The sequence below is a fragment of the Camelus dromedarius genome, chromosome 9 (genome assembly GCF_036321535.1).
Source record: "Camelus dromedarius isolate mCamDro1 chromosome 9, mCamDro1.pat, whole genome shotgun sequence".
Lineage (NCBI taxonomy): Eukaryota > Metazoa > Chordata > Mammalia > Artiodactyla > Camelidae > Camelus > Camelus dromedarius.
In genome coordinates, this window is record NC_087444.1 from 29,392,543 (window position 1) to 29,411,461 (window position 18,919).

The following is an 18,919-nucleotide window of genomic DNA, read 5'->3' on the forward strand; positions in this document are numbered from 1 at the left end:
AATTTTTGCTAATAAGGATTACATGTTGAAATGATAGCTATGAGATTAAATGAAGTATATGATTAAAATTAATTTCTTCTGTTTCTTTTTACTTTTTAAACACGTGGCCTCAAGAAACTATAAAGTTACCTGTGTGGCTTGCAATTGTAGCACACACTATGTTTTTATGGGTTAGTGCTGACCTAAAGTGGTGGTTCAAATGCAGGTTCCAGAACCTTGATCTAGACCAAGTGAATAGAATCTTTGGTTTTGTGGCTCAGGATTAATTTTTAAAAGATCCCCAAGTAATTCTGTTGCAGACTAAATTGTGAGGTAGAATAGGACACCAATTAGCTGGAGACAGCTGGTGGCTGTCCCTTAAGTTCACCACAGTCTACACCATTCCCTTATTGTCTGTCCTTCTGACCTCAAAGCTGAGCATCCCTTGCCGGCTACCATAAGACAAACATCAGCACAAGTGAGAGAAAGAGGAGAGGGAAATGCTTATTTATTTACATCTCAAACTTTGGGAAAAAATAGGAATCATCTTCATTTCCACAAACACTCCTTCCCATTTTCCTTGAAACACAGAACATGCTAAGTGTTTGTTGGGCAAGGCACAGGAATTATGGGGATTTCATCCATCCTACTTCATGATGAAGGCTGGAGGACGGCTGATCTGCTTGACCCCCCTGGCTACGGGAGTTAGAGTCCATCCCACCAAGGTCCGATGCGCCCCTCTATCTCTGATGCCCATGATTCTGTGTGGAGTGGTGAGAAATTATACCTCTTATTTCTCCTTCATGCTATTCTTTTTCACACTGGAATTCTGGAAAAATGAGAGGAAGCCTTAAAGCATGTTGGTGTTCCCTCCCCCCTCCCCAGTGTATATGACTCTCTGGCTTCAGGTTAAGGTCATTTAACTAGAGGAGAAAAGCCTATTTCGCCCTCTCTTGGAACTAGGAAAATAACCTTTCATCATATTAATAAAGTAGACTTAATGGATCAAGAAGAAATACTATCCTTGGATTTCTTGATTCTTCAAAATATTAAATGACTCCTATAAATTCAGAAATAATCTGTGAATAATAGTATAATTTCTACTTGACTTTTAATACTGTGAGTAGATGTGTGTGTATGTGTGTAAATTTTGAGATTAAACTTTTTCAGGTAAAGGAATACTGTAAATCTGCCTAGAAAAGTTGGAAAATAAAAGATAATTATGGGAGAAGATAGAAATAACCGGAAATACCATCACACAGGAATAACTATATATTTACATTTGTATGTAACTTTTAAAAAACATATTTTAACTCATATAGTCTTAAAAAGGTGTTTCTCTACATACAAATAGGAGTATGCTATAATACATAATCATTTAATATCCTGCTTTTGTCACTAAACATTGTATAGCAAGGACTTTTCCCCAGATCATTTTTTTTCAAAAATATAATTTTAATAGTTGAATCAAATTTGCATTTGTGCTGGACTAAAGTTTGAGTCGGTTCTTGTTTTGTCATTGGAGGTTAAGAATATGATGTCATTAAAGTCATTTTCTCTGCACATGATGATGATGTGGATGACGACATTGATGCTAATTATAATCCCTAAAAAAAGTGCCTTTTCATCTCCCTTTCTGCCAGAGAGTAGGAGTCTGTCTACTCCACTTGGTAGGGCAAATAGCTGCTGGCTTTTCCTGTATTTAACGTAGAATATGAAGCTGCAATTTACACTCACAGATATTTTCTCTGTCAATCAACTGCCCCCTCATTTATGTGATCAGCTAGAACAGCATAAAACAGAATTTTTGAGTACTGGGCTACAGAGGTTTGAACCCCTGCTCCCCTTTTGTAGGCTCTGTGACTTAGGGCTAGTTTCTTACCCTCTCTGATCCTTACTTGGCTCATCTGTAAAATGTGGGTAAAACCAATGAGTTCCTCATAGGGCAGTTGTGTGGATTAACTGTGATGATAAATATAAAATTTAAGTGAATTCTAAACAAACAATAAGATGTCAATCAGTGGTGGAAATTCCCCTCCTCCTCCTTCTTAACATCGTCATCTTCATGATCTTCACATTTTACTTTGATATCTTCTCTCTCTCTGTCTCTCTAGTGTGAAAACCTTTCAAAAAGCAAATGTTATTCTGTGACATAAATTTTGTCTGATTTTCATCTCACATACTGCCCCATCCTTAGTTGCAGTTGCTGAATAAATGTTAATTGTTTGTTTCCTAAGTGTTTCCTCTTCTCTCTAAATAGATGGTAAACATTTTTACTCTAAAGATTGTGCCCCTAGCATGGTTGTAAGAAAGAGCCATTTTGTACACAGTAGTTGTACAGTAACGCTTTCTTACTTTGCTAATTTATTGCTCAGATATACCCATAATCTATTTTCTCACATCATCACATGCACTAGGCCTGAACCGGACACTGGCGAGTCAGCCCCTGCTACCCAGAAGCCCAAAGTCTAACATCTCTTTTGTGTTTGTGGTGTGCTCAGCATTGTGCTAGTCTGTTTTTAACACAGAGAAATCTCAAAAGACTTTTCCTACCTGACTGTGTTTGTTGTTTGTGGCTGGTAAACCTCCAGTCTGAGGACAAGTGTTTTTCTGGTCTTAGCAATTCCAGAAATATCTGAGTGAAAAGGAACTTTTATTTTGTAGGGGAGTTCTGAATTTAGTTATTCAATAACATAAATCAGACATTTCAGGTATGTTTGTTAAAGTAAATCTGTTAGCCTGATCAGATTTCCTCTTCACTTCTTCCTCCTTCTTGTTGAAATTGAGGAAAATGGGTGCTCGGGTGTCTGTAAGAAAGTGCTCAGCGACCCAGTAGTCAGTGATGAGACTGGAAAAGTCCAGTGTTGAGACCGGGCAGTGTCCTTGCTGTCAAACCCAAGTTTGTGTGCCCAACACACAGTGAGACCAAACAAACTGAAATGTCGGAGTTTGTAGTGGAAGAAGGATTATTGCTTGCAGCACCATGCAAGGAGTACCAACGGCTCAGGCTTAAAAGACCAGAACTCCCTGATGGGCTTCAGGGAAGAAGTTTTTAGAGGCAAAATTTCGGGGGAGGGCTGTGGCGTGTGTAACTCTCCCCTGATTGGTTGGTGGTGAGAGAACTGGGTGGTGTTTCCCGAATCTCCATCATCAGCCTTCTGGTTCCAGCCAGTCTGGTGTCTTGTGCTTGTGCCCTGCCTGAAGTTACCATCCTCCGCCTGGATGGGGGCCTTCATTCCTGGAGAAGAACTCAGAAATTTGCATCAAATTGTGATGCACGTCCCTGGAGGACGACTTAGGACCAGGTCCCATGACTGCACCTTCGTTTCTTTCTGCATTCCCTTACTCTGCTAAGTAGTAACTGTTCGAATCTGCCCTTTGGAACTCAGGGAGCATCTAGGAGGCTGAAATCTTTTCCTATAAACAAGAAATGGGGGACACTTTGTACTTAGGAGGGTCCTGCTCGGTTTTGCCCTTCCCATTTCTTTTCCTCTCCCTTCTCTCCAACCTTTAATTGTACTTTTCTTTCTTTCTTTTTTTCGTTTGTACTTTTCTATCTACTTCTTTCCTTCTGTCAGTTAGAAAGGCATTCTCCATGGCCCAGTTCAAGATTCACCGCAGAACACTTTTTGACAGAAAAAGAGGTAGCTGCCTCAGGGCTCCTGACAACTCCTGTTTGCAGTTATTACTAATTATCTTAACCATGCAATTAACATCTTTATTTTCTGTTTCCTAATTAGACTAAACAATGAATTTGTGATTTCCATGAGTTAGTCCGGATTCCCATCCTACCTGAAGTAGCAAGCCCCTGCTTTTTTTTTTTTTTAATAGACCATAATTACCTGAAATTTTATTATACATTTTTACATTTATTTGTTGTCTGTCTAACTCACTAGAATAGAAACACTATGAAAGAAGGGCTTATAGTGAGTTTACTGCTATATCCTCAGTACCTATTGATGAAAAAAAATCAATTGACAATCTATATTAAGAATAGAAAAAAATTTTATTTGAGCTAAAACTGAGGACTCTAGCTGGGAAGCCAGTCCAGATTATTCTGAGAAACTGCTCTGAAGAAGCATGGTTTTCAGCACAGTTTTATATCTTGTCAGAACAAAGAACATTAAACAGATCAGGGATATATTTCTTCGAAGTTTAAAAAACAAAACAAAACAAAAAAACAGACCAGCGCATACACAGTGAGTCAGTATGGCCTTGGCGTCTAGGAAGGAAATCTTACCATCAACAGAGGACCAGCATTGGCGTCCCAGGAAGAGAGGCATTTAACAGCTTTATTTTTCACATGACACTCTTTACTTTCTTTAATAATTAAAGCAGATGTACACTGTGTGTTTGATAGGCTACAAGCAGGCTGGTTTAGTTAGCATACAATTCAAATTAGCTCGTGTGTAAGCTAGAATGACTTCCCCAATATATGAACATTTATCATACCTAAACAGCACCTGGTTCATAGTCAGTACTCAATAAATACATGTTGAATGAATGCATATACATGCAAGAATTGACTAGTATACAAGAAAAAGGTGGCACCCAGCCTCTTGTTAAGAAAACAGTAGCAGTGACAACAAAAATGAACAGAGAGGTGCTATGGCTGCCTCAGCCTTTACTTCTCACAGGTAGAGCATCAGCAAGTCTCTAAGCTCTATTTTCAAAACACATCTCGGACCTGACCATCCCTACCTCCACAAGCCACTGCCCAAATCGAAGCCATGTCATTTCCCCATGTGGAGAATGGCAGCAGCCTGGTGTCTCTGCATCTGTTACCGGAGAGTAGGTTCTTGTCTCATCGCAGAAAGAATTCAGAGGCAAGACATGGGGGTCAAGAAAGTAAAGCAAGCATTTATTAAGTGATATGATGCTCTCGAGGGGAGAGCGGGCCGACTTAGGTGAGTAGCTGTGCTGAGTTTCTTTGGCAAGCTGGCTACATAGCATATGAAAATGAATAGGTGGAATATTCATTGGGGAGGGAGGGGTTTCGAATGGTATTCCCTGATTTTCACCCCAACTCCACCTTCCTGGGGGCAGGAGGGATTTTGTCCTTTTTCAGTCTGGATCAGAAGTGTTATGGCATCAGTGCATGATGGTTCCTTCTTATCTACAAGGCTAATTTTGTTGCGATGAAGGCATAATGAGCAAGAGGTTACGTTTGGACACTGGATATTCCTGCCTTTTCCCACCTTTCTTTGCCTGCCTCCAGGACACTTGTCACCCAAAATGTGTGGTTTCTTATCAGTCTGGATGTTCCTGCTTTTCTTTGCCCAAGGAATCCCATTGTTCACAAGATGTATGGTTTCCGGTCATTTGGCCTGTGCCCTTCTTTCTCTGCTCATATCTAGATATCTGCCCCTACTCTCACACATCCTTCCATTTCAATCTGTTCCTCTGCACAGCAGCAAAAGGCATCTTCTTAAATTGAGTTGCATCACATCAGTCTTCTACTTAAAATCCTTCAAACCCTCAGCAGATAATCCAAACTGGCACCAAGGCCTTTGTGGCTGAGCACAACTGGCCCTTTCTTTGCTGGTCAGCATCATTTCACACTTGTCTCTCTTTTTTTGCCTCTTGGCTCCAACCATATTGCTTTTCCATTAGTTCCTGGAATGTGCCAAACTCCTTTCCACCTCAGGACCTTTGCATATGCTGTCCCTGCAACCTGGAATTCTCTCCCCCCTCAACTCCTCTTTAGGGTGAGATGTCACCTCTTCAGAGATACCTCTCATCATCCCCATCTAAAGTGACATTCTGTTAGTCTATCAACTGCTCTTTGGTTTTTCTTCATTGCCTGTGTAATTATTTATTTTCCCCTCTTGTCTGCATTACCAGGGTATAAACTGCAAGAGAGGAAAGGCAGTGGTCATAGTTTCAGTGACGTCTTGCCTAGTAATGAACACTGTACTGATAATTAAGTACCAAGGAGGTGCCTATGTCCGTTTCCTATCACTACTGTACCAAATTGCCACAAACTCTGTGACTTAAGACAATGCAAATGTGTCACCTACAGTTCAGGAAGTCAGAGGTACAAAAGGGGTCTCACTGAGATAGAATCAAGGTATTGGCAGACTCCAGAGAAGTCTAGATGCTCTAGAGGAAAACTGTCTCCTTGGTTTTTCCATGTTGTAGAGACTAGACTGCCTTCATTCCATCTTCAAAGATGGAAGTAATTAACATGACCAGATCTCTTCCCTAGCTTCCCCTTGGGGCCCCTTTTTCCATCTTCAAAGCCAGCAATGTTGCGTCTCTCTGTGCCTTTCTCTTCTAGTCATTTATCCCTCTGACTCTTCTGCTGCTGCCCTCTTCCACTTCTAGGAACCCTGTGATTACACTGGCATGCCTGGATAATCCAGGCTACTCTCACTATTTTAAAGTCAGCCCATTAGCACTTTAAATTCAATCTGTAACCTTAATTCCCCTTGCCACGTAATTTAACATGTTCACAGGTTTTGGGGATTCAGAGATGGACATCTTGGGGGGCCACTCTTCTGCCTTGACTACATAAGTGGCCAACTGGTTTAGAAGTGCTTTTTGGGCAAATGGCTGCATTTAAATTTCTTTTGTTGCTTCCTGTGCCAACTCGAGCCAGGCCAGTATTCAAGCTTAGTAATTACTGTGGTGGGCACTTTCTGATTCCCACAAAAATACAGCAGGCTAAGTAAGACAGGAGTTCTTTTAATTATCAGCCTCAGAAGAGGACCCGGAGACCTTCAAGGTACTAGGTGAAGAGGTTTTTCAAGATCTAATTAAATATCTAATATTCTTTGGAAGGTATGAGATTTATAGTTGGTGCCACTGTAATTGGCATGGTCTCTCCTGGAGTGACAAATGTAGACATTATAAACGCTTGCACCGAAGGCAATTCCAACCAAGGTGATTAATTTCTGGGAGATTAGTACAGGGAACCCGAAGGCCACGTTTTGCAATCAAGTAGGCTGCTCTTGCTTCGACCTAGATTGAATTCCAGCTTTGGAGTGGAAAAAAATATGGAGGTAGATATTTCATGAGTCCTTTACATGTGGCAGCACCCTCCCCTCCGAGGTGAAGGGATGGAAGGGAGTAGTGTGTTTGCTGGGAAAAGCTGCTGATGCCCAGCCTCCCATAATATCACACACTTTTCTCAAGGACAACACAGCGAAGATATTCCGTTGCAAGATGGGTTTTCTTGGAGGAGACCTCGTGTTGAGCTGTCATAGCTCAGGCTATTTTTAGTGATGGTGCTTTAAAAACTTAAGGAGCCTACCTCGCCTCACAGGCTCAAGCACAGGGTTGCTATGCAACAGGCCCATCTCCCTGGTGGTTCTGACACTCTTCTCCCAGATATTCAGTCAACTGGACCTTGGCAGAAACCAAACAATAGGGTGAGGCTGTCTCCTGCGAAGAAAGAGCAACGACTTTGGAATCTTTCAGACCAGAGTCCTAGCTTCGCCTGCTCCCAGTTGTATAGTCCTGGGCAAGTCTCCTTTTCTCCTCAGGCCTCAGTTTCACCATGTGTAAAATGGGGATGTTATTAGTATCTAACTTACAAGGTTATTGTGAGAATCAAATGTGATTCTGCATGTAAGGCACTCAAAACATGACAGTTTTGTTCCAAGTCCATGCTTGTACTGCTTGCTGTATGACAGGCCAGTAAACTGAGAGATGAGGTGTTGGGGCAAGGAATAGTAACTTTATTAGGAAAGCCAGCAGACTGAGAAGATGGTGGACTAGTGTCCCAAGGAACCATCTTCTCTGAGTTAGAATTTAGGCTTTTCTTATACTAAAAGATAAGGATATGTGGCTGGTTGTTGTAAACTTCTTGGTGCTGGAATCCTTTGTTCTTAACAGCTATCCATGTAGGTGAGGTCATGATGTACCTGTAAACCTCCAGCAGGACAAGTATTATTCTCTGTTGTGCAACTTTTTAACTCTATATGAATGAAAAGTGTGATACCTTTAAAGGCCAAGCCTTGGAGGTAGAGTCTCGAGGATGGGCTATCATGTATATTTTAGGTTTGTTCTTCTCTGTTACAGTTTCACAAAGCAGCGATCGGTTATAATTTGCAAAAAAATTGTTACCGAACTCAGGTCTGGCGGCTCGCCACTTGAAAATCAATATATGACATGCAAGTGTAGGTAGAAATGGAAATTGTTGCTTTTAATCAGAAAGCCAGCCACCTAGGGAGAAGGTGGACTCATTGTCCCCCTAAACCAACTCTGAAGATTCTACTCAGCCATGGAAGTTTTTAAAGGGGAAAGGGGAAGTAGCCTCAGTTAAGCATGGAGATATGGGATAGGACTTGACACCATCTCCCATTTTGCGGGCTTGTTGACTCCTTGTGATCTTTCTTTAAATGCGATCTCGTTCGCACAGTTTGTTCATGAGATTACTGAAGGGGAAGCTAGGGAAGAGATCTGGTCATTTGTTAATTACTTATTCTTCATTCCTACCTCTTTCATCTACCAACCCTTTAGGCAAGGTATGGTGTGATCAAAAGATTTGAAAAGTGTGCTTGGACCAGAGATGAATAAAACATGGCAGGGGCAGGAGGGTCTCCTGATTTAAAAGGTGGTTACAATGTAGCTTTGCTAAAGTGACAAGAGAAAAGGGCTTTCCTGTTGAGGGCAGTTTCCTGCAAAGATCTGCTTACAAATCCCTCCCACCCCCAGCCCCATCAGGTATCGCTCCACTTATGTGGGATTAGGGAGAAAGGTCTGTCTTCTGTACCTGCTTCATGCTGAGAAAGGGTGTTGAGGTCTTAGCGTGGAAGATGTTGACATGGGTCTGTAGCATCTCTTTGTTCACAGTTTCAGTTGCCCACTTACATGTATGGGCAGAACAAGCTACAATTATTGTGATGCCTACAAAGATATAGGTTATTACGAGCAATAGTGTTAATCCCGTTCTCTTGAGGCCAGTTCTTGGTATTGTGCTGGCCATTGATTCAGTGCTGCTCAAGACGGAGCAGCTTATGTCATGGCTGCAGTCTGGTCATCATGCAGTTAGCTTTTTCCCTCTGGTGGCAGTTAGAGTATGTGTAAAACGACTCAGGAATATGCATCAGACAGTGAATCTGTGACTCTCCTGTCCTAATCATTAGCTGCTTGAGCCTGCTCTTTTGTGACTCAGGGAGGCCTGGGAGACTTCAGATTTTCTACAAACAAGGGGCAGGGGATGTAGACAGGCCTTTGTACTTTGGCAGGGGGTGGGTTGCACAGGGTTCTTCTCGGTTCCAAAATGAGTTTGATGAGATCATGTGCATAAAATTGAAGAAAGCCTATTGATAAACCCTTTGGTGCCCCTCTACCTCTTATGTTTATTAGAATCTATCACAAGATAGTTTTCTATGAAACTAAAACAAAACAACATCAGCAATGTTAGCAGTTGACATCGGTGAGCATACTGTGAGTACAAATGCTCATAATTAGACACTGTTTCATAGATTTTTACAAAGAGCCCTGAGACTTCATGGCTTTGCTAGCTGACCATTGTGGAGATGCCTGAGTTACTCTGCAAATATGGTCCTGGTACCTCTCTATGTGTTTTTTAGAGCCACTGGGACAGAGATCCAGGAGATGCCTGGGTGATCCACGGGTGACATCTTTAATTCTCATCTAAGGCTGATAGCCTTGCATGCCTGCCCACCAATAAAAATAAGCTCCCTCATCTGTAGAGCTCTTCACAATTTATGAAATACTTTCACACAGGTGATAACACTTTCTGATTGCTTACTATGCACCTGCAGAGTGCTGTTTGCTTTTTAAATGTTATAATGTTTAATCTTCACAACCATCTTATGGGAGAGGCACTATTATTGTAGAGAGGGCAAGCTATTTACCTAAGGTTACTCAGCTAAGCGATGCTAGATAGAGACTTTGTAATTGGGGCTGTTTCAGTCCAGGGTCCATACTCTTAGCCATGATCCTGCACTCCCTTCTATTTGACATTCACAGAAACGCTGCCCCATGGACAGGAAAGGTGATATTCCCTCTGTTTTGTACCAGAGAAATAAAGTGATCTGAAGTTAAGTGGCTGGATCACAATTAGAAGTCAGGTTTTGAACATTTAGAATAGTAGTCCTTTTGTTCTTTCATTGTGCTCCATTAAATGTACTAGAGAGGGACCATTTTTATACTCTTTATAAAGGAAAAGGGACACTCCATGATCTATAAAGCTAGTTCACAATGAGCATTTGAGTCTTTTCTGGTTTCTCTGATTAAATTTAAATAAGTGTAATATCAACTCCTGGCCAGTGAGGGTGCTCTCACCATCAGCTGGGCTGTACCTTTAGAATGCAGTTTTTCAAACTGTAATGTGCACCTAATCTTTCGGATTTTGTTAAACGCAAATTCTCATTCTCTAAACCAGAGGAAAGGCCTTTGAGTTTGCATTTCTGTCTAGTTCCCAGGTGATGCCAATGCTGCTGGTCTGGGACCACGCTCTGAGGAGCAAGTTTAACTTAGTACAGGAGAGAGGGTCCGACAAAACTTTTGTGGATTGACTGATAAACAGATTACAATCTGACGGGTTTTTGTTTCATTTCCATTTTTCCTGTCTCGCAACTTTGATAGAGACTCATTGATTGACCAAAATTCGGGTTGTGAAGTTTCAGACAAGGTCTGACATCCAAAAAAGGCCTTTGACTCTTTTCTTACACTGTATTAAAAACTAAACTCAAAGAAGGCTAAATATTTACATATAAAACCTGAAACCACAACACTTCTAGAAGAAAATAGTATGCTTTTTGACTTTGATCTCAGCAATTTTTTTTTTGATCCGTCTCCTCAGACAAGGGCAACAGAACAAAAAACATAAACAAATGGGACTATATCAGAAAGCTTTTGCGCAGTCAAACAAAATGAAAAGGCTGCCTACTGAATGGGAGAAGATTTTGCAAACTGTGTATCTGATAACAGGTTAATATTCCAAAATATACAAAGAATTTATATAACTCAATATCAAACAAAACAAAACAAAACAACCCAATGAAAAAATAGGACCTGAACAGACATTTTTCCAAAGAAGACATAGAGACAGTCAACAGACACATGAAGAAATGCTCAATATCACTAATTATCAAAGAAATACAAATCAAAACCACACTGATATATCACCTCACACCTGTCAGAATGGCTGTCATCAAAAAGACAACAAATAACATGTGTTGGTGAGGATAAGGAGAAAAGAGAACCCTTGTGCACTGTTGGTGGGAATGTAAATTGGTGCAGACACCATGAGAAACAGTATGGAGGTTCTTCAAAAAATAAAACATGGAACTACTGTATGATCAACAATTCTACTCTGGGTATTTTTCTGAAGAAAACAAAAGATCTATGCACCCCTGTGTCATTGTAGCATTATTTACAAAAGTCAAGATATAAAAGCATCCTAAGTGTTCATCAATAGATGACTGGATAAAGAAGATATGGTGCATGTATTACACAATGGAATATTACTCAGTCAAAACATAGAATGAAATCTTGCCATTTATGACAGCATGGCTGGACCGAGAGAGTATTATGCTAAGCAAAATTAGTCAGAGAAACATAAATACTATAAGATTTCTCTTACATGTGGAATCTGAAAAACAAAACAAACAAAATAAAATGAAAACAAACTCATGAATACAGAGAGCAAACTGGTGGTTGCCAGAAGGGAAAAGAATGAGTGAAATAGGTGAGAGAGATTAAGAGGTATGAACTTCCAGTTAGAAAATAAATAAGTCATGGGGACATAATATACAGCATATGGAATATAGTCAATAATATTGTATAACTCTGTGTGGGGACAGCTGGTAATTAGACTTATTGTGCTGATCATTTTGCAATGTAAAAAATACCAAATCACTATGTTGCACACCTGAAATTCATATAATATTGTAAGTCAATTATACTTTAATTAAAAATAATAAAATAAAAAGAAAAAGGTCTTTGAAATCACAGATGCTCAAAAAATGAAAAAAAAAAAGAGCAAGAAAAGAAAAAAATAAATTGAGGGTATACAATCACTCTGACATGTGGCCCTGGCCTAGGAGAAGATCCAGGGGCAGAAGGCCACAACTGGAGAAGATGTTTTGCTAGGGTTTCTCTGATTAAGGATGGAACAAGAAGTGTGTGTGTGTGGGTGGGTGGGTGGGTGGGTGGGTGGAAGAGGGGCTGTTCTAGAAAAAATACAAGGGGATGGAGTTATGGAAATGCCACTGCAAAGGATGATAAAAAGTCCCAATTCTAGTACTGATTTTGTCAGTAACACTGTGGTCTTCAGGGCAACTGCTTGTTCCACCCAGTTTGGCATGGCCCTTGGTAAACCACATGTCTCCAGCTCCCACCACATCCTGAAGACCCTGTTTCTAAAGTGACCTTATGTCTTGTGTTTTCTGGAACAATCCTTATTCTTAGTATCCTATCTTGATTTCCAGCTATGTAGCCAAATCTGCGCCCCAACTTTTGGATTTGAACATATGGTCATTGCAAATCTGCCCCAGCAAGAACATGTAAACAGTTGGTTCGTTTAATTGGTATCCTGTCTGTCTCAGTGATTCTTCAGTTTTGGGGGTGAGGAGTCATGGGCCTTTTGGTAATTTGGTGAAATCTAGGGATTATCATCTTAGGAAAATGCATGAATGCGTAGATGTGAAAATTTGCATTTTTTAATTGATGTGTAGTCAGTTACAATGTGTCAATCTCTGGTGTACAGCACTATGTCTCAGTCTTGCGTATACATACATATATTTGTTTTCATATTCTTTTTCATTAAAAGTTACTACAAGATATAGAAAAAATTGCATTTTTCTAGGATGTTTCAGACACCCTCTCAATCCCATTCCATTGCAGGACCTAATTGGATCCATGGACTCCAAAGTAAGACTTCCTGCAATAGATGACGGTTACTGATAGACATATACAGAGATGAACTGTTTTTCTACATCCAGCTTATCAGTATGCCACCACCATCCCAGAAATTTTATTTCTGCCCCAGCTGCAGAGCATAGGTTATTTTTTACCCATGGAAACAGAATATATATGGATGGGCTTGTGTGTATCCTGAACGTAAGCAATGTTTCATTTTGTCATGTCATGCTTTTCCAGTTAATATGGTGAACTCCTCTTCTCCAAAGACATTAATTTGTGTGGTATGTGAGTTACTCCTAAATGGCAAGAAAGAGAGAGAATCCTAAAAGATGAATGGGGGAGACTATAGCTCAAATGGTAGAGCACATGCTTAGTTCAATCCCTGGTACCTCCTCTAAAATATAAATAAATAAGTAGAACTAATCACCCCTCCCCCAAAAAAAAGAAAAAAGAAAAGATGAATAAAAGGCTTTTCTAACAGCAGGACATATGTTTTCTTTTTTTAAAACATTATCTCATTATCAACTTAATTTCAATTTTTTATTTTTAATTAATTACTTTTTTATGTCTTTTTTAACATTTTTAATTGATTTATAATCATTTTACAATGTTGTGTCAAATTCCAGTGTAGAGCACAATTTTTCAGTTATACATGAACATATATATATTCATTGTCACATATTTTTTCTCTGTGAGCTACCATAAGATCTTGTGTATATTTCCCTGTGCTATACAGTATAATCTTGTTTATCTATTCTACAATTTTGAAATCCTGTCTATCCCTTCCCACCCTCTGCCCCCTTGGCAACCACAAGTTTGTATTCTATGTCTATGAGTCTATTTCGGTTTTGTATTTATGCTTTGTTTTTTGTTTTTGTTTTTTAGACTCCACATAAGAGCGATCTCATATGGTATTCTTCTTTCTCTTTCTGGCTTACTTCGCTTAGAATGACATGCTCCAGGAGCTTCCATGTTGCTGCAAATGGCGTTATGTTGTCGGTTTTTATGGCTGAGTAGTATTCCATTGTATAAATATACCACATCTTCTTTATCCAGTCATCTGTTGATGGACATTTAGGCTGTTTCCATGTCTTGGCTACTGTAAACAGTGCTGCTATGAACACTGGGGTGCAGGTGTCATCCTGAAGTAAGGTTCCTTCTGGATATAAGCCAAGGAGCGGGATTCCTGGGTCATATGGTAAGTCTATTCCTGGTCTTTTGAGGAATCTCCATACTGTTTTCCATAGTGGCTGCACCAAACTGCATTCCCACCAGCAGTGTAGGAGGGTCCCCCTTTCTCCACAGCGCCTCCAGCATTTGTCATTTGTGGATTTTTGAATGATGGCCATTCTGACTGGTGTGAGGTGATACCTCATTGTAGTTTTGATTTGCATTTCTCTGATAATTAGTGATACTGAACATTTTTTCATGTGCCTATTGATCATTTGTATGTCTTCTTTGGAGAATTGCTTGTTTAGGTCTTTTGCCCATCTTTGGATTGGGTTGTTTGTTTATTTCTTATTAAGTCGTATGAGCTGCTTATATATTCTGGAGATCAAGCCTTTGTCGGTTTCATTTGCAAAGATTTTCTCCCTCTTCTGTAGGTTTTTTTTTGTTTTACTTCTGGTTTCCTTTGCTGTGCAGAAGCTTGTAAGTTTCATTAGGTCCCATTTGTTTATTCTTGCTTTTATTTCTTCTAGGAGAAAAATTTTGAGATGTATGTCAGATAATGTTTTGCCTATATTTTCCTCTAGGAGGTTTATTGTATCTTCTCTTATGGTTAAGTCTTTGATTCATTTTGAGTTGATTTTTGTGTATGGTGTAAGGGAGTGTTCTAGCTTCATTGTTTTACATGCTGCTGTCCAGTTTTCCCAACACCATTTGCTGAAGAGACTGTCTTTATTCCATTGTATATTCTTGCCTCCTTTGTTGAAGATTAGTTGACCAAAAGTTTGTGGGTTCATTTCTGGGCTCTCTATTCTGTTCCATTGGTCTATATGTCTGTTTTTGTACCATTACCATGCTGTCTTGATGACTGTAGCTCTATAGTATTGTCTGAAGTCTGGGAGAGTTATTCCTCCAGCCTCTTTCTTTCTTTTCAGTAATGCTTTGGCAATTCTAGGTCTTTGATGGTTCCATATAAATTGTATTATTATTTGTTCTAGTTCTGTGAAATATGTCCTGGGTAATTTGATAGGGATTGCATTAAATCTGTAGATTGCCTTGGGCAGTGTGACCATTTTAACAATATTGATTCTTCCAATCCAAAAGCATGGGATATCTTTCCATTTTTTAAAGTCTTCTTTAATTTCCCTCATCAATGGTTTATAGTTTTCTGTGTATAATTCTTTCACCTCCTTGGTTAGGTTTATTCCTAGATATTTTATTACTTTGGGTGCTATTTTAAAGGGGATTGTTTCTTTACTTTCTTTTTCTGTTGATTCATTGTTAGTATAAAGAAATGCCACTGATTTTTGAATGTTAATCTTGTAACCTGCTACCTTGCTGAATTCTTCGATCAGCTCTAGTAGTTTTTGTGTGGACTTTTTAGGGTTTTCTGTATATAGTAACATGTCGTCGGCATATAGTGACACTTTAACCTCTTCTTTTCCAATTTGGATCCCTTTTATTTCTCTCTCTTGTCTGATTGCTGTGGCTAGGACTTCCAAGACTATGTTGAATAGGAGTGGTGATAGTGGGCATCCTTGTCTTGTCCCAGATTTTCGTGGGAAGCTTTTGAGTTTTTTCACCATTGAGTACTATGCTGGCTGTAGGTTTGTCATATATAGCTTTTATTATGTTGAGATATGTCTCCTCTATACCCACTTTGGTGAGAGTTTTTAATCATAAATGGGTGTTGAATTTTATCAAATGCTTTTTCTGCATCGATTGAGATGATCATGTGGTAATTACTTACTTATTTTTAATGAAGGTACTGGAGATTGAACCCAGGACCACATGCACACTTAAATACATGCTGTACCCCACTCCTCCCGCCAACCAATACATTTTCATAGACTGAGTTTCTAGAACTAGAAGGAGCCCTTGAGATCATCTCATCTGAGAAGTGAAAATTCTAATGTCTACGTTGTTCAATGAGTGAAGTCAGCCTATTGCATTGTTCAACAAGGACACACCCTGTTTGCATATGACACGCTTAGAAATAGTCTTCAGTTTCACAAAGACATGTTCTCTTTGCTGCTCTTTTTGAATCAGATGGCTTTCATAGTCTATCTGCCAGTACACATTTTTTTATATTGTTACTTGGAAAATGAAATAGTTCTTTGCTATAAGAGAACAACAGAGTAATGTGAATATAAATGAGAAATAACTTCTGCTTCAGTATCAGACCAATAAGGGGAGAGTGGCGATGGTAACAGCTGGGATTGCTAGAGCCCCATCTAAAGTGGGTAGCAGCTACCCAGCTGTAACAGCTGTGTCCATGAGAAATGCAAGTGTATGTGGCCAAATCTTCTAATGTTTTATTAGAAGCTAGAAATCTGGAATTTGCTTGGACATCTCTTGACTTTGAAAATCTTGACTCTTGTTGTTTTTTTGGTTTGTTTGCTTTTTTTTTTTAAATACCGCACAGCCCAAAGAAAACCTGTTTGCAAGCCAGATCCTGCCAATTCGCTGCCAGTTTGTGATTTCTGTTCTCGCCCAGCTACCTCATTTGACAGGTCACGATGTTAAGGAGAAAAGTGACATCTGTGTATACTTAATGAATGGAAGTGTTAAGGAATTGAAGCCAGGTATCCTGACTTCCAGTTTATTTCAATTCCTATTCTGCCATGCTGTTCCGTGAATTTCATTCTCTCTAGCCGTTTTGACTATGTTGAGGGCAAGCAACATCCCTAAATTTTAGCTCTACTCGTGGAAATATGAATACTGAAGACATCCTTCAATCAAGTGCCAAAGGGTCTAGGATCTCTTAGGTGATATTTAAGTATGTGGCAATCACACTATTTCTGGAAACAAGAACAGGCACTAAGAACCCTTAACTCGGCTTTCTTCTATACTCAACCACAACACACCGTTCCCTGCAGATAATTTGTCTTAGAACATACTGTGTTTGGAAAGTCATTAGACCATAAATCAGTTGCTCTCCAGAGCATCCTCTCTTGGATTTATTCAAATAAAATAGTTTCAATGATCTGAAACCAGAAGCTCTTGCAGGCCGCAGGGTTGTATTATAGCAGAAAACTTACCAAAAAAGCTCTTTAGCCTGACAAAATCCTTGAAAATGGGTAAGGATTTGTCAGTATTTTGACTTAGGCTTTAATGTGGTTGGTGAGTTGACAGAGCATGACCTCCTTCGAGGACGCTCGGAGCAACAATGCATTGATTTTTCATGTCCTGTGTGATGACTCCAGCCAGGCATTCAGTCCTAGAAGGGATAAACAATAACAACAACAAGAAAAGAAGATTGTAAAGAATATTCCTTTCAAACGTCAGAATGGATGAGAAGAATTCGTACAAGAATTGAGGTAAAGGAATAAGGACCTTGAGTCACTGTTCTTGGGAGAGGATTAACATAGGGCTACAGAAACAAGGGGGACAATCTTCCCTATTGAAATAGTTTGTGAAGATGTTTGGTTTGTGATCAGAAAAGTCCTTAACTGTAAGATCTCTGGGTCCAGGCTGATCTGCTGCATCAGTGTAATCTAGTCACTCAACATAGTACCTAATAACTTACTAAGTGCTCGATATATTTGAGATATTTTATTTTTAATTTATTAAGTGCTTACCATGTGTCAGGCACAGTGTTAAGATTGAGAAATATATATACATATATACACATATTCCCATGAATCCCAGGGTTTTTGCTCCACTGTGTTGCTGAAGCTTCTTCAGTGTACTCCTGAGCTCTCCAAGAGTTATTTCCACTCATGCGTAGGTGTCTACTTGTTGTTCTTTGTGGGCGGATGCAGGCTGGGGTCTGCTACTCCACCATCTTGGTTCTAACCACCCTATGTTGAGTATACCATCTGTTTCTGTTGAGATACCAACAGATAAATAGGGGGCAAACTGGGAAATCTGCTCAGAGAAGACTGTTGTTAGAGCTGGACAAAATATCTATTTAATAGCTTGCGAAGTAAAAAAAATATATATACAGCATAGCAATTTTTAAGTGATGTCTTCTGAGGAATCATAATGGATGATGTGGAGTGGTGATTCAGAGATCAGGAGATGGCTGCAATTGCCCAAGCTAGAAATTCCTGGAGGGAAACTAGGAGTGGGAGGTATTGGTACCTCCTAGCATTGGTAATGATGGGGAGAAATGGGCAGGCTCCGGAGATACTTAGGAGGTCAAATCTTTCATGCTTATGTTGGATAAAATTGGGGAGGAGGAAGAAGAAGGAATTGCGCAGGGGCCTCCTTGGTTTCTGGCTTGTGCATTTGATTGGACAGCGCAGTCTTTTGCTGAGACAGGGAATCCTGGAAGAGGATATGTGGTAGGGCAAAACTCATGCGTTCAATTTTCGATATATTGAATTTTTTGTATATAATGGTGATGTCAAGTGGTATATCCAAATGTGAGAAAGTTATAAAAGTCAAAGAAGAGATCAGGGCTAGGATTTAAATTCTGGTATACTCACAGCTATGGGCATGGATAAGGTCTCCTAGCAAAAGGTTACAAAGTGGTATAGAACAGAGCTTCTCATCCTCAGTACCCTTGACATCCTGTGCTGCATAATTCTTTGTTGTAGGGGATGATTCCATGTTGTACTGGATAATTCTTTGTCCTGTGCATTATAGTGTGTTTATTAGCATTCTACACACTATATATGCCAGTAGTACGCCCCACCAAATTGTAGCAATCAGTATGTCTCTAGATGTTTCCATCTGTCCCCTGCCTCTGGTTGAGAACTCCTGGTATAGAGTAACGGTGATGAGCTGAGGCTGTGGTATTGCCTGGCTCTGTCCAAGACTTGCTGTGAGGCCCAGGATGGGGTAAGTTATGATTTCTCTGGGTCTCAGTTTTCTCTGTAGAGTAGAGGCAATAGTAAGAGGTAATACTTCAATAGCTTTAGTGGGAAAAATGAGAAAGCTTGAGAAAATTGTGGAGAAGATGTCTGGCTCATGTGAAGTGTTT